Genomic DNA, 14,387 nt, shown 5'->3' with positions numbered 1-14,387 from the left:
TCAGAGAAATAGCAATAAAAAATACAAAACTCCAAGGTATTTGTGGTACATCTTTTTGACCAACTTTGGTTACAGCTTCTGGTAACCATAAATGCCAAAAAACTGTCTGTGAAAGGTGCCCCAATGCCTAGCATGTCCAAGAATCTGCTACTCTACTGCTGCCTTTTATTTATATATATAAAAAAATATTTTATATATATAAAAGATGTATACCTAATGCACTGATAGGGCTGTGTGATTATACTACTGTCTTTGCGTAAAAAGGCAGCTTTTTTATTATCAAAAACAGCTTTCCGACTGGAGAACCTACCTAGGATGAAGCAGCATTCAACAGCCTCTTAGTCCAAAGAGGTTCATATCTACATATCTCATGCCACAGAAAACAGCCCTGCTCCTACAAAGTATTGATACATCAGAGATAAATGTGAAAGTCCTGTCACCATCACCTATATTTATGCCACAGGAGATATGAACGGGAGCTTGGCTTCATAACACATCTATTCCATAAGCATTCTCAGGAGTTGTTTTACACTCCAGTGCTATTCTAACCCAGAACCAGCATTTTGGGTACTGCTGGTATTCATGAGCGTTCTCTTGGTTGCTACATAGTCCTGTGGAAACCACTACAGGGCTAAGATTTCTACAGGTGGCTATAGGCAGAACCATCAGCTTGCTGAAGGTGCCAAGGAGATGCGCGACGCTGCCCAGCCTAGCAGCCACCTCACACATGGCCCCAGCAGGATGACTGCCCATCTTTTGGGGTTTGGTTTTTGGGTTGGAGGTTTTTTGGGGTTTTTCTTTACTGGTGGTGCATGATCTGGGACACATGCACCTACTGCTTTTCCTAAAAGACTAACAGGAAAAAAAGCAGCCACCACCTGCCGGTTACACCAATAGCTCCTAAATTCGGCAATCTCAATTCATATCTCTTTTCTGCTTAAAGCTTTTGAGCCAGCCCTAGGCTGAAGACACCCAGGCTAGCTCACAGTAAGATCAAGTCCCTGAAGCAGTATTGCCACCTCACATCATGGAAGTGAGAATCCACACACACAGCATTGCCACGCAATATATAGACTATACCACTTGCAGCTCCGGGACTGCCTACCTGGCACTAGGGTGGAGGATCTCAGCATCGCATTGCACTAACCCTCACCTTGTTATCCTCTCCAATGGGTGGCTTCCCATGCCATGTGGTGGTTCCTCTCTCAGCTGCCTAACTTTCCTTCCTTTGCACAGAGGTGTTCAAATCCCTGAAGTTAGGCAGCGTAATGCCAAAAACTGCGGTGCTTCAGCTTTCCTTCCAGGACAAGAATTCTGCCGCTCAAGGCAAAGCCAAAACAGGGGGGATTTTTGCCATTATTAAACACTGTATTGGCTCACAAGCTTGAGTTAACCATAATGTAGTATTTGTCAACTCCATTTTGTTTCTGTAATCCAGTAGACCGCATACATTTTTAGTGGAAAGACTTTCAGGTAGTAAATAACAGGTTATGCTCCTCCAGCATGTCAAGACCTGTGCTACAGTAATACTTTCTGCATGTTTGTCTCGGTGTGCAATCTGTTGTTGCGGTTTAACCCCAGTTGGCAACCGGCACCACATGGCTGCTCGCTCACCCTCCCCCCATGGTGGGATGGGGGAGAGAATCAGAAGGGCAAAGGTAAAAAAACTCATGGGTTGAGATAAGAACAGTTTTATGATTGAAATAAAATAATAATAAACTGTAATAAAAAGGAAAACAACAAAAAGAGAGAGAGAAACAAAACCCAGGAAAAACAAGTGACACAACTGCTCACCACCCGCTGACCGACGCCCAGCCCATCCCCAAGCAGCGACCCCTGCCCCCCAGCCAACTCCCCCCAGTTTCTATACTGAGCATGACACCATATGGTATGGAATAGCCCTTTGGGCAGTTGGGGTCAGCTGTCCTGGCTGTGCCCCCTCCCAGCTTCTTGTGCACCTGGCAGAGCATGGGAAGCTGAAAAGTCCCTGACCAGCGTAAACACTACTTAGCAACAACTAAAACATCAGTGTGTTATCAATATTATTCTCGTACTAAAATCCCAAACACAGCACTATATCAGCTACTAGGAAGAAAATTAACTCTATCCCAGCTGAAACCAGGACAGTATCCATCCCTTATTCTATACCATCCACGTCATGCCCAGGTCCCATTCTTTCCAATACATGCCAATTAATCACCACCATTTTCCCTGTCTTTTGGTATATCAGATATCATTGATATCTGATATCATTGGGCCCTTAGTCTATGGGCCATCCCTCTTAAATGTCTGTTGAGTTCATTTAGTCCATGACTTTGGGCTCCATCTGTCATAACAGTCCTTCAGGGCAGCAGAGATGGTGTGTGGTGTTGGATTGTTGCATGCTGAAGCCAGTTCTGGTTCCATCACCGCTGCACTTTGCTCAGTTTCAAAGTTCATTCTTCATTAATCTGGGTGATTCTCACTGTAATACCATTGATATGGCATGTAGCAACTATAGTAGTGATGACAGAGTATTACGTCGCAATTAACATCATACCATTCAGTTCATTGGCTATTCTCAACCAAAATCAGATCCCCTCGAGGTACCCAGCGGAATTCCCCACCCTCCCGCATCACCCACCAAGTGCACCCAGGTCTTTGAGCAAAAGCAGTCCCACGAATGGGCTTGCCTTTGCCCAAGGCAGGAATAACCCAGACTGTCTTCCCCAGCATGCTTTTTATGTGCACTACAGGGACTTTATCTCCTTTGACAGTACGTAAAAGTTTTGATTGGGCAGGGCCAGCTCGATTGGCAGATCCCCTAGTGCTGACTAACCAGGTGGCCTTTGCTAAATGTGTATCCCAATGTTTGGATGTCCCACCACCCATTGCTCGCAGTGCAGTCTTTAACAGTCCATTGTATCGTTTGATTTTCCCAGAGGCTGGTGCGTGACAGGGGATGTGATATACCCACTCAGTGCCATGCTCTTTGGCCCAGGTGTCTGAGGTTGTTTCAGAAATGAGTCCCATTGTCTGACTCAGTTCTTTCTGGGGTGCCATGTTGCCACAGGACTTGCTTTTCAAGGCCCAGGATAGTGTTCTGGGCAGTGGCATGGGGCACAGGATATGTTTCCAGCCATCCGGTGGTTGCTTCCACCATTGTAAGCACATGGCACTTGCCTTGGTGGATTTATGGGAGTGTGATGTAATCAATCTTGCCAGGCCTCCCCATATTTATATTTAGCCATCATCCTCCATACCACAGAGGCTTTAACCTCTTGGCTTGCTTGACTGCAGTACATGTTTCACATTCATGGATAACCTGTGCAATAGTGTCCATGGTCAAGTCCACCCCTCAGTCACAAGCCCATCTATATGTTGCATCTCTTCCTTGATGGCCTGAGGCATCATGGGCCCATCAAGCTATAAATAATTCACCCTTATGTTGCCAGTCCAGGTCCACCTGAGCCACTTCAATCTTACCAGCCTGATCCACCTGCTGGTTGTTTTGATGTTCTTCAGTGGCCCACGTACTCTTGGGTACCTGAGCATCTACGTGACGTACTTTTACAACCAGGTTCTCTACCCGGGCAGCAATATCTTACCACAATGTGGCAGCCCAGATGGGTTTGCCTCTGCGCTGCCAGTTACTCTGCTTCCATTGCTGCAACCACCCCCACAGGGTATTTCCCACCATCCATGAGTCAGTATAGAGACAGAGCACTGGCCGCTTTTCCTGGTCAGCAATGTCTAAAGCCAGCTGGATGGCCTTTACTTCTGCAAATTGTCTCGATTCACCATCTCCCTTCAGCAGTTTCTACCACTTGTTGTACAGGCCTCCATACAGCAGCTTTCCATCTCCGATGCTTTCCTACAATAGGACAGGACCCATCAGTGAACAGGGCATATTGCTTCTCATTTTCTCGTAGTTTCTTGTACAGTGGGGCCTCTACAGCATGCATCACCTCCTCCTCTGGCGATATTCCAAAACCTTTCCCTTCTGGCCAGTCCATGATCACTTCCAAGATTCCTGGGCATTGGGGTTTCCTATTCGAGCCCGTTGTGTCATCAGTGCAACCCACTTACTCCATGTAGCATCAGTTGCATGATGTGTAGAGAGGACCCTCCCTTTGAACGTCCAGCCCAGCACCGGCAGTCGAGGTGCCAGAAGGAGCTGTGCTTCAGTACCAACCACTTCCAAAGCAGCTTGAACCCCTTCATGTGCTGCCAATATCTCTTTCTCAGTTGGAGTATAGCAGGCCTCGGATCCTCTGTATCCCCGACTCCAAAACCCTGGGGGTCGACCTCAAGTCTCCCCTGGTGCTTTCTGCCAGAGGCTCCAGGTAGGGCCATTCTCCCTGGCTGCGGTGTAGAGCACATTTTTGACATCTTGTCCTGCCCAAACTGGCCCAAGGGCTACTGCATGAACTATCTCCCATTTAATTTCTTCAAAGGCTTGTCATTGCTCAGGGCCCCATTTGAAATTGTTCTTCTTCTGGGTTACGTGATCAAGAGGGCTTATGATCAGACTGTAGTTTGGAATAGGCATTCTCCAAAAACCCACAATGCCTAAGAAAGCTTGTGTTTTGTTTTTACTAGTTGGTGGAGACATGGCTGTTATTTTGTTGATCACATCCATTGGGGTCTGACAACATCCATCTTGCCATTTCATTCCTAAAAACTGGATCTCCTGTGCAGGTCCCTTGACCTTACTTTGTTTTATGGCAAAACCGGCTTTCAGGAGGATCTGGACTATTTTCTTCCCTTTCTCAAGAGCTGCTTCTCCCATGTTGCCCCACACAATGATGTCATCAATGTATTGCAGGTTTTCTGGAACCTCACCCTGTTCCAGTGCAGTCTGGATCAGTCCATGGCAAATGGTGGGGCTGTGTTTCCACCCCTGGGGCAGTCGATTCCAGGTGTACTGAATGCCCCTCCAAGTGAAAGCACACTGTGGCCTGCACTCTGCTGCCAAGGGGATTGAGAAGAACGCATTAGCAATTATCAATTTTGGCATACCACTTGGCTGCCTTTGACTCCAGTTCATATTGAAGTTCCAGCATGTCCAGCATGGCAGCACTCAGTGGCGGTGTGACTTCATTCAGGCCACAATAGTCTACTGTTAGTCTCCACTCTCTATTAGATTTTTGCACTGACCATATGGGACTGTTAAAAGGTGAGCAAGTCTTGTTGATCACTCCTTGGCTCTCCAGTTGACAAATCAGCTTGTGGATGGCAATCAGGGAGTCTCGGTTGGTGCGATATTGCCTCTGGTGCACCGTTGTGGTAGCAATTGGCACCTGTTGTTCTTCAACTCTCAGCAACCTCACAACAGAAGGGTCCTCCAAGAGACCGGGCAAGGTGGACAGCTGTTTAATTTCCTCCATCTCCAAGGCAGCTATACCAAAAGCCCACCGGTACCCTTTTGGGTCCTTGAAATACCCTCTCCTGAGGTAGTCTATGCCAAGGATGCACGGAGCCTCTGGGCCAGTCACAATGGGGTGCTTTTGCCACTCATTCCCAGTTAGGCTCACTTTGTCCTCCAGTGCAGTTAGCTGTTGGGATCCCCCTGTCACTCCAGAAATACAGATGGGTTCTGCCCCTGTATAGCTTGATGGCATTAGGGGACACTGTGCACCGGTGTCTGCTAGAGCCTTATACTCCTGGGGGTCTGATGTGCCAGGCCATCGAATCCACACAGTCCAGTAAACCTGGTTGTCCTCTTCCTCCACCTGGCTGGAGGCAGCACCCCTCTACTCCTGGTCACAGTATTCATTATCCACTTCTTGTAAACACGAGTCAGGAGTTCCTTCATTAAAGTCAGGAGTAAGATCAGCCCTTCTACTCTGTCTGGGGAACTGCCCACTGGAAACCAGAGCAGCAATTTTCCTGGAAGAACCCCCTTGTGGCATTGTTTTTCCTTGCAACTCACATACCCATGCCTCTAGGATCAAGGTAGGTTTTCCATCCCACTTCCTCATGTCCTCTCCGTGGTGATGCAGGTAAAGCCATAGGGTGTCCCGTGGTGTGTACCCTCTATATCCTCTCTCTTGAGCAGAAGAACACTGACTCCTAATAGCCGAGATACTGGTTTGTACGGGGGGGGGCGGGGGGGGGGGGGGTAGTAGGACCTATCCTCCTTGAGTTGCTGGACCTCCCAAGACAGTCAAAATGGGGGAGGAAGAGAGATTTTCTTCGTATTCCCAGAGTTGGCCAGCCAATTAATCCACCATTGGTCTCTCTCTATCTTTCCAGGTCAGTAATGCCAATGAGTTGGCACACGATGATGGTGCGTTCTGTACCAACTTCTGCCACGCAGGTCATGTGCACTGGACTTCATCTGGATCTTTGGATAACCACTCATCGTCCAGGTCACCATAAATCACCTCCAGCATGGCTAATTCCCTAAGGTCCTGGATACCTTTCTTCATGGTGGTCCATTTCCCGGGGCGATACATAACATCTTCCTTAAAGGGATATCTTTCCTTCATAGCTGACAGGAGTCACCTCCAGAGGCTGCGGGCTGGTTCCCCTTTTCCAATCGCTTTGTCAATACCTCCTTTCCTAGAAAGGGATCCCAGCTGTTTGGTTTCCCCACCCTCTAATTCCAGGCTACTGTCCCCATTATCCCAGCATCGGAGCAGCCAGGTGACAATGTGCTCGCCTGGACGATGGCTGAAATCTTTTCGCATATCTCACAGCTCACTCAAGGATAGGGAATGGGTGGTTTCAGTCTCATTTATGAGTCTTCCTCTCTTCATGATGGCCCTGGTTTTTCATCATCCCTTTCTAAATGAGCTGACTTTTGCTTCCAAGATTTCTTCTTGTGTATAGGGGTGACTGATACCAGCACAGGTTGGTTCTCTGGTTCAGCTGCAGTGCCTGTTAGTTTGTTTTCCTCTCTTCTCCCCAAGGATGCTGCATAATACTGAGCAGCGTTTGGTAGATACTAGCCAGGGCCCAGCACAGTGCAATAAGTTGTGCCTCTTTGGAATAACCACAGCATTTTTTTTTTCCCAAGCATTCTATCACTTCATCAGGATCCTGTAGTTGCTTGGGAGTGAAGTTCCAGACCATTGGAGGTGAAAAGTTCTAAGTATCTGCCCATGTTCTCCCACATGCCATGCCACCCATGACCATCTAGCCTCAGGGCAGATCTCTGGGTGATTTTTTTTAAATAGTTGTTTAACCCTAAACAAGACCTGAAACACATTTAGGAGACGTAGCAATAGGAGCATGCTGGCTTGAACATCCCAAGGATATTCAAAATTCTCAAGAGCTGGTATAACTAGCCTGAAGGAGAAAGGGAAGGTGAAAGAGCAGGGGAAAGCATCCCCCCCATAGATTGGTTCTCCAAGGAGAAAAGGTGAAGAGTGTGATTATTAATAATTTCTGAGAGATGGCACCTGAGGTATGGAGATGACTGTAATACCTTGCCTCTTGCTTTCCACTGTCCTTCAGCTTATGAAAACCTGCTCAGCAAACACAAGTTCAGGTACCCTCCCTGAGCAACAGCTCTAACAGCTCCAGAGCTGTCTCCTCCTGTCCAGCAACATCCCTGTAGGTTACCTCCTTGTGGAGGGCTGGCAACAAGCTTTTTGTTCCCAGGCACTCCTTGCCAATGCCTCTCCTCACCACCATGTCCTCTCTCCCCCATCACCCCGGTGCTACATGCAGCTTGCATCGGCCTGCAGATCCTTCACATGCCGTTCTTCCAGAGAAGAGGTTTCTCCATCCATCCCCAACTAAAACTCTCAGCACTTCAGTTCCTGCAACATTCATTTAGGTAGGTTGGCCGCATTGTGTAGTGATGGTAACCTGTCCGAGTTAGCCACATTTTATGCTTCTTTTTCCCCACAACAAGAAGTGCAAGCTTTCTTCAGAAAGACAAGCACTCTGCTCTGTATTTAGAAGCACCTAAAACACAGAAATCCAATCCATCCCTCCTAAAGCATTATAGCAATAATGAGCCATAAGTACCTGTAGATATCTATTGCCCTACTTGTTTTTCCTCTCCTAGGGACAGAATAAAGTCTTCAGTAATGTTTATCCATCATGTCCACTACACAGCTAGCAGACAGAATTACAAATTTTGTTTGTACATAAAACCTTCACAGAAATTAGCTCATGACCAGGGAAGAGGGAGAAATTAATAACACTGCTACAATAAAAATCAAGGATGAGATCCTCTATGACTACATCTTTCAGAACATCACTGATGTGCCTAAACAAAAGCATCCTCCCCTTCCCCCAGATCTCCTCTGCTTCAGGAAAACACTCACTCTGAATAGAAACCTCCTTCCCTTCTGCTATGGTACAATGGATTCAGACCAACTAACTGGTGCTAAATGATAAAAAAAATTAAATATTTACCTCCTCATTAAACAGCCACAGTCTTAGACTATGCATCTCTAAGGCCCTCCTTGCTCACCATGAGCTAATTTTGAGACACTTAAATACATAGTAGTTTCTGGCTCATACCCTTAAACCAGAAGCTGACTGGCCATAACAAGGTTTTTCTTCTTCAGTCACCTTTCAGCTGTTTCCTATCACTCCCTTTTGCTTTAAAGCATCACCAGCTGTGCCTCAGGAGCCCTGATTTACCTATTATTTGAGATACTTTGTCTCTCTAGGGCAGTTTTTCTTCATCCTTTCTAAGCTGAAAAGCTGTTTGAAGCTTTTAAGGGGGGGGATTCCCATCTTGAATGGTGTTAATTTATAACCCAATAGATATTAGGTAAAATTTTGAGTGTTCACTTATTATTTTCCATTTCTATTTCATTTGTTTGCATGCATGGAAATAGATGTGGATATTTAAAAAAACATTGACAGCTACTTGTGATATCTTACACAGCACCAACTATCCTACTAGTCATTTGCAGATCTAAGACGAAGAAGTGCCTATTGTACAAGGCACACATTCAGGCATAGGCACGCTTGGAAAGCTGTGCCCTACAGAGGCCAAGGTCAATGCCTGTTTCTGAGGTGAGCGAGGCACCTGGCCCAGGTGAAGCAATTTCAAATTCCTCTGGGATTTGCATCTAGGAGAATTGCCAGGACATTTCAACAGATGGTGCTGAAATGGCCCTTTCTACTGATCAGATAGGAAATTCATTTTCAGCACTGTAATATTTTTCATTGTTGAAAATGAATTTCATTGTTTTCATTTTCATTTGTTGAAGATGCTGTACGTATGCTGAAGGAATTCTGCTGTCCAGTCTCCCTTGTCATCTTTTAAAAGGTTGCTAAACCTTTTAAATGCTAAATTTGATGTGAAAACGCTAAGTGTTCACTCTCTAGTGAGGAACAAGGCATTTCACAAAACTGATCTATCAAACATTTTGGCTTAAATCTACTCCTGAGCAAAAGAGGGGGGGAGCCCCCACTGAGCTCCCTCTGCGTGCTGCCCCGTGCCTGAGCCAGCCTCAAGCCCTGAGTCCTGGTGGCCGAACCCCTGGGAACTGGGGTGTCCTCGGGACCTGACAGCTCCACCATGCTGGTGAAGCAAGTACGGGGAGACGCCCAGGAGAATATACCTGGCCATTGCATCCTGCTGTATCTCTCCATTCTTCACTACCCTACAAATGCTCTAACACACAACAGAGGTTATGCTTTGCCTTTGTGGGTGCTCTGGCCGAGTCATCCTTCCAGCTCTTACCAGCTCAGCTTTTTGACCGAGAGCGGCTTCTGCGATACTATCTATAGTGTTCCTGTAGTAAGATTTTTTTCATTGATTGCACCTCACATTAATTACTTCTATTAAAAAATTACCCTGTGCTGTGTCCTGAAACAGATTATTAATTAAGAGTGACAATGGCTGAGTAAACGTAGCTTCAAACATTCCTCCCAGTACAGCGTGACAGGTCTTCCCCTGCAAGGCACTGCTGTGTGACAAGCTGAAACGACATGAGAAAGCCCCAAAGCTCTACACTAAACTGCGGTATGCTGTAATTCAGCCCTGTCACCTGATACACATGGCTGAGACATCTTAACAGCTTTAAAAGTTGCCTCTCAGGGCTTATGCCTCTCTGACTCACATCCAAGAGGGGCAGCTGAATATGGCTTGGAAACAAGTTAGTTTTACTAACAGAGGAGGAGTGTTCATACTGCTCTCAGGCAATACCCATATCTATCACAGGACAACTAGTTGCAACAGTAGAAGACCGCTTAACAAGCAGAATCTCCAAATTCATCAGGAACCAGACCTCTCATTCTCTGGAGCAGCTAATGATGGCAGTTAATGACCCACACAATTAATCTGTCTGACTAGTTTTCAGTTACTGATTTCAACAGTGTTGTTTTCCTAGCTGTATATATCTCAGCTTTATAGTCCCTCATGCCTGATTACTTTTTCACGTGGGTCATTCCTCCAGATGCAGATGTATGTCCTAAATGTACCAGCATGCAGTGCTTGCACCCAACACATCAGCACCCCTCCGTGTGTGTATATACCCGAGGAGAGATGGCCTGGCTGCCATCCTGCAGAGGGAGAGACATCTCCTCCATCCCTCCCCAAGCAAAGCCCAAGAAGCACAACAGATATGGGGCTCTGGAACTTGAGGACCAGGCAAATGAGGATGTAGGTGAAGGTCCATCCAGGGGGTTGCCTAGGGTAAGCCAGCCAGCCCCATGTATTACGACTGCCCCTGTTAAGAAAAAAAGGAGGGTAATTGTCGTAGGTGATTCCCTTCTGAGGGGAACAGAGGGCCCAATATGCCAACCAGACGCATCCCACAGGGAAGTCTGCTGCCTTCATGGGGCCTGGGTTAGAGACGTTACTAGGAAACCCCCTGGTCTGGTACAGGCCTCTGATTATTCCCCGCTGTGGGTTATGCAGGTTGGCAATGATGAGGTTGTAGAGAGAAGTCCAAAAGCGATCAAAAGGGATTTCAGGGCATTGGGGCGATTGGTTGAGGGATCAGGAGCACAGGTAGTGTTTTCCTCAATCCCATCAGTGGCAAGGAAGAATACTGAAAGGAACAGGGCAACTCACCTGCTCAACACGTGGCTCAGAGGCTGGTGCCGTCGGTGGAATTTTGGGTTTTTTTGATCATGGGGATGTTTACATGGCACCGGGCCTGCTGGCAATGGATGGAGTTCAGCTGTCTCAAAGGGGGAAAAAGATTCTTGCTCATGAGTTGGCAGGGCTCATCGAGAGGGCTTTAAACCAGGTTCGAAGGGGGAAGGGGATGTAACCAGGCTCACTAGAGAGGAGCATGAGGGTGGCATGCCAATGTTGGGAGTGAAATCGATAGCCGTGAAATTGATAGCCCAGCTCAAGCACATCTACACCAATGCACGCAGCATGGGCAACAAACAGGAGGAGCTGGAAGCCATTGTGCAGCAGGATAGCTATGACTTAGTAGCCGTTGCAGAAACGTGGTGGGATGACTCTCATGACTGGAGTGCTGCAGTGGATGGCTATAAGCTCTTCAGAAGGGATAGGCAAGGAAGGAGAGGCAGTGGGGTGGCTCTGTATGTTAGGGAGTGTTTCGATTGTGTAGAACTCAGCGATTATGATGATAAGGTCAAGTGCTTATGGGTAAGGAGGAGGGGGAAGGCCAACAAGGCAGATATCCTGCTGGGTGTCTGTTATAGACCACCCAACCAGGATGAAGAGCAGATGAAGCATTCTATAGACAGCTGGCAGAAGTCTCACAATCGCTAGCCCTTGTTCTCGTGGAGGACTTCGACTTACCAGATGTCTGCTGGAAACACAATACAGCAGAGAGGAAACAGTCTAGGAGGTTCCTGGAGTGTGTGGAAGATAACTTCCTGACACAGCTGGTGAGTGAGCCTCCCAGGGGAGGTGCCTCACTTGACCTGCTGTTTACAAACAGAGAAGGACTGGTGGGAGATGTGGTGGTTGGAGGCCATCTTGGGCTTAGCGACCATGATATGATAGAGTTCTCATTTCGTGGCAAAGTAAGGAGGGGGGTGAGCAAAACCACTACCACGGACTTCCAGAGGGCCAACTTTGACCTGTTGAGGACACTGGTTGAGAGAGTCCTTTGGGAGACAGTCCTGAAGGGCAAAGGGGCCCAGGAAAGCTGGGCATTCTTCAAGAAGGAAATCTTAAAGGTGCAGGAGCAGGCTGTCCCCATGTGCCGTAAGACGAACGGGCGGGGAAGACGACCGGCCTGGCTGAACAGGGAGCTTTTGCTGGGACTCAGGAAAAAAAGGAGAGTTTACCACTTTTGGAAGAAGGGGCAGGCAACTCAAAAGAGTACAGGGATCTCGTCAAGTCAAGCAGAGAGAAAATTAGAAAGGCAAAAGCCCATCTAGAACTCAATCTGGCCACTGTTGTAAGACATAATAAAAAATGTTTTTACAAATACATTAAGAACAGAAAGAGAGCCAAGGAGAATCTCCCTCCTTTATTGGATGCAGGGGGGGAACATTGCCACCAAGGATGAGGAAAAGGCTGATGTACTTAATGCCTTCTTTGCCTCAGTCTTTAACAGTCAGACCAGTTATCCTCAGGGTATTCAGCCCCCTGAGCAGGAAGACAGGGACAGAGAGCAGAATAAACCCCCATAATCCAGGAGGAAGCAGTTAACGACCTGCTACGCCACCTGGACACTCACAAGTCTATGGGGCTGGATGGGATCCAGCCGAGAGTAGTGAGGGAGCTGGTGGAGGAGCTTGCCAAGCCACTCTCCAACATTTATCAGCAGTCCTGGTTAACAGGGCAGGTCCCAGACGACTGGAGGCTTGCCAATGTGACACCCATCTACAAGAAGGGCCAGAAGGAGGATCAGGGGAACTACAGGCCTGTCAGCCTGACCTTGGTACCGGGGGAAATTATGGAGCAGTTCACCTTGTATGCGCTCAGCAGGCATGTGCAGGCCAACCAGGGGATCAGGCCCAGTCAGCATGGGTTCATGAAAGGCAGGTCCTGCTTGACCAACCTGATCTCCTTCTACGACCAGGTGACCCGCCTAGTGGATGAGGGAAAGGCTGTAGATGTTATCTACCTGGGCTTTAGTAAAGCCTCTGACACTGTCTCCCACAGCATTCTCCTAGAGAAGCTGGCGGCTCATGGCTTAGGTGGGTGTACTCTTCACTGGGTAAAAAAACTGGCTGGATGGCCAGGCCCAAAGAGTTGTGGTGAACAGAGTTAAATCCAGTTGGCGGCTGGTCACAAGTGGTGTTCCCCAGGGCTTTTTATTGGGGCCAGTTCTGTTCAATATCTTTATCAATGATCTGGATGAGGGGATTGAGTGAACCCTCAGTAAGTTTGCAGATGACACCAAATTGGGCAGGAGTGCCGATCTGCTTGAGGGTAGGAAGGCTCTGCAGAGGGACCTGGACAGGCTGGATCGATGGGCCGAGGCCAATGGTATGAGGTTCAACAAGGCCGAGTGCCAGGTCTTGCACTTGGGTCACAGCAACCCCATGCAACGCTACAGGCTTGGGGAAGAGTGGCTGGAAAGCTGCCCAGTGGAAAAGGACCTGGGAGTGATGGTCAATAGCCAGCTGAATATGAGCCAGCAGTGTGCCCAGGTGGCCAAGAAGGCCGATAGCATCCTGGCTTGTATCAGAAATAGTGTGGCCAGCAGGACTAGGGAAGTGATCGTGCCCCTGTACTTAGCAGTGGTGAGGCCGCACCTCGAATACTGTGTTCAGTTTTGGGCCTCCCACTACAAGAGAGACATTGAGGTTCTTGAGTGTGTAGAGAAGGGCAACGAAGCTGGTGAAGGGTCTAGAGCACAAGTCTTATGAGGAGCGGCTGAGGGAGCTGGGATTGTTTAGCCTGAAGAAGCAGAGGCTGAGGGGAGACCTTATTGCTTTCCACAACTACCTGAAAGGAGGCTGTAGTGAGGTGGGGGTTGGTCTCTTCTCCCAAGTTAACAAGCCATAGGATGAGAGAAAACGGCCTCAAGTTGCTCCAGGGGAGGTTTAGATTGGATATTAGGAAAAATGTCTTCTCTGAAAGGTTTGTCAAGCATTGGAACAGGCTGCCCAGGCAGGTGGTGGAGTCACCATCCCTGGAGGAGTTAAAAAAAACTGTGGACGTGGTACTTCGGGACATGGTTTAATAGGCATGGAGGTATTGGGTTGACAGTTGGACTAGATGACCTTAGAGGTCTTTTCCAACCTTAATGATTCTATGAAGCCCTGTGGTGGGGTGCCCCTGAACACTGGGTTGCTTTCCTTCCTCAGCAACCTCAGCAAGTTCTTTGAGTCCACTTTATTGAGGGCTTTGTTGAGATTGTGAATGTATGGCTAGTGGTTTCCTACCTGACTAGGAGGTATGGACAGGAGGTGTTCCATCACATCTGTGACAATGAAGTATCTAGAGAAGGACTGCCAGCTCCATGAGCCTGGGCTTAGGATGCCTCACTGTGCTCACCAGGTGTTTTGTTTTACTCCAAAGGAAGTAAAATGGATTCCTTTCCCTG

Source organism: Mycteria americana, chromosome 4, assembly GCF_035582795.1.
Source record: "Mycteria americana isolate JAX WOST 10 ecotype Jacksonville Zoo and Gardens chromosome 4, USCA_MyAme_1.0, whole genome shotgun sequence".
In the NCBI taxonomy this organism is placed as follows: domain Eukaryota; kingdom Metazoa; phylum Chordata; class Aves; order Ciconiiformes; family Ciconiidae; genus Mycteria; species Mycteria americana.
The sequence above is the reverse complement of the archived record's forward strand: the minus strand, read 5'-3'. Positions refer to the sequence as shown.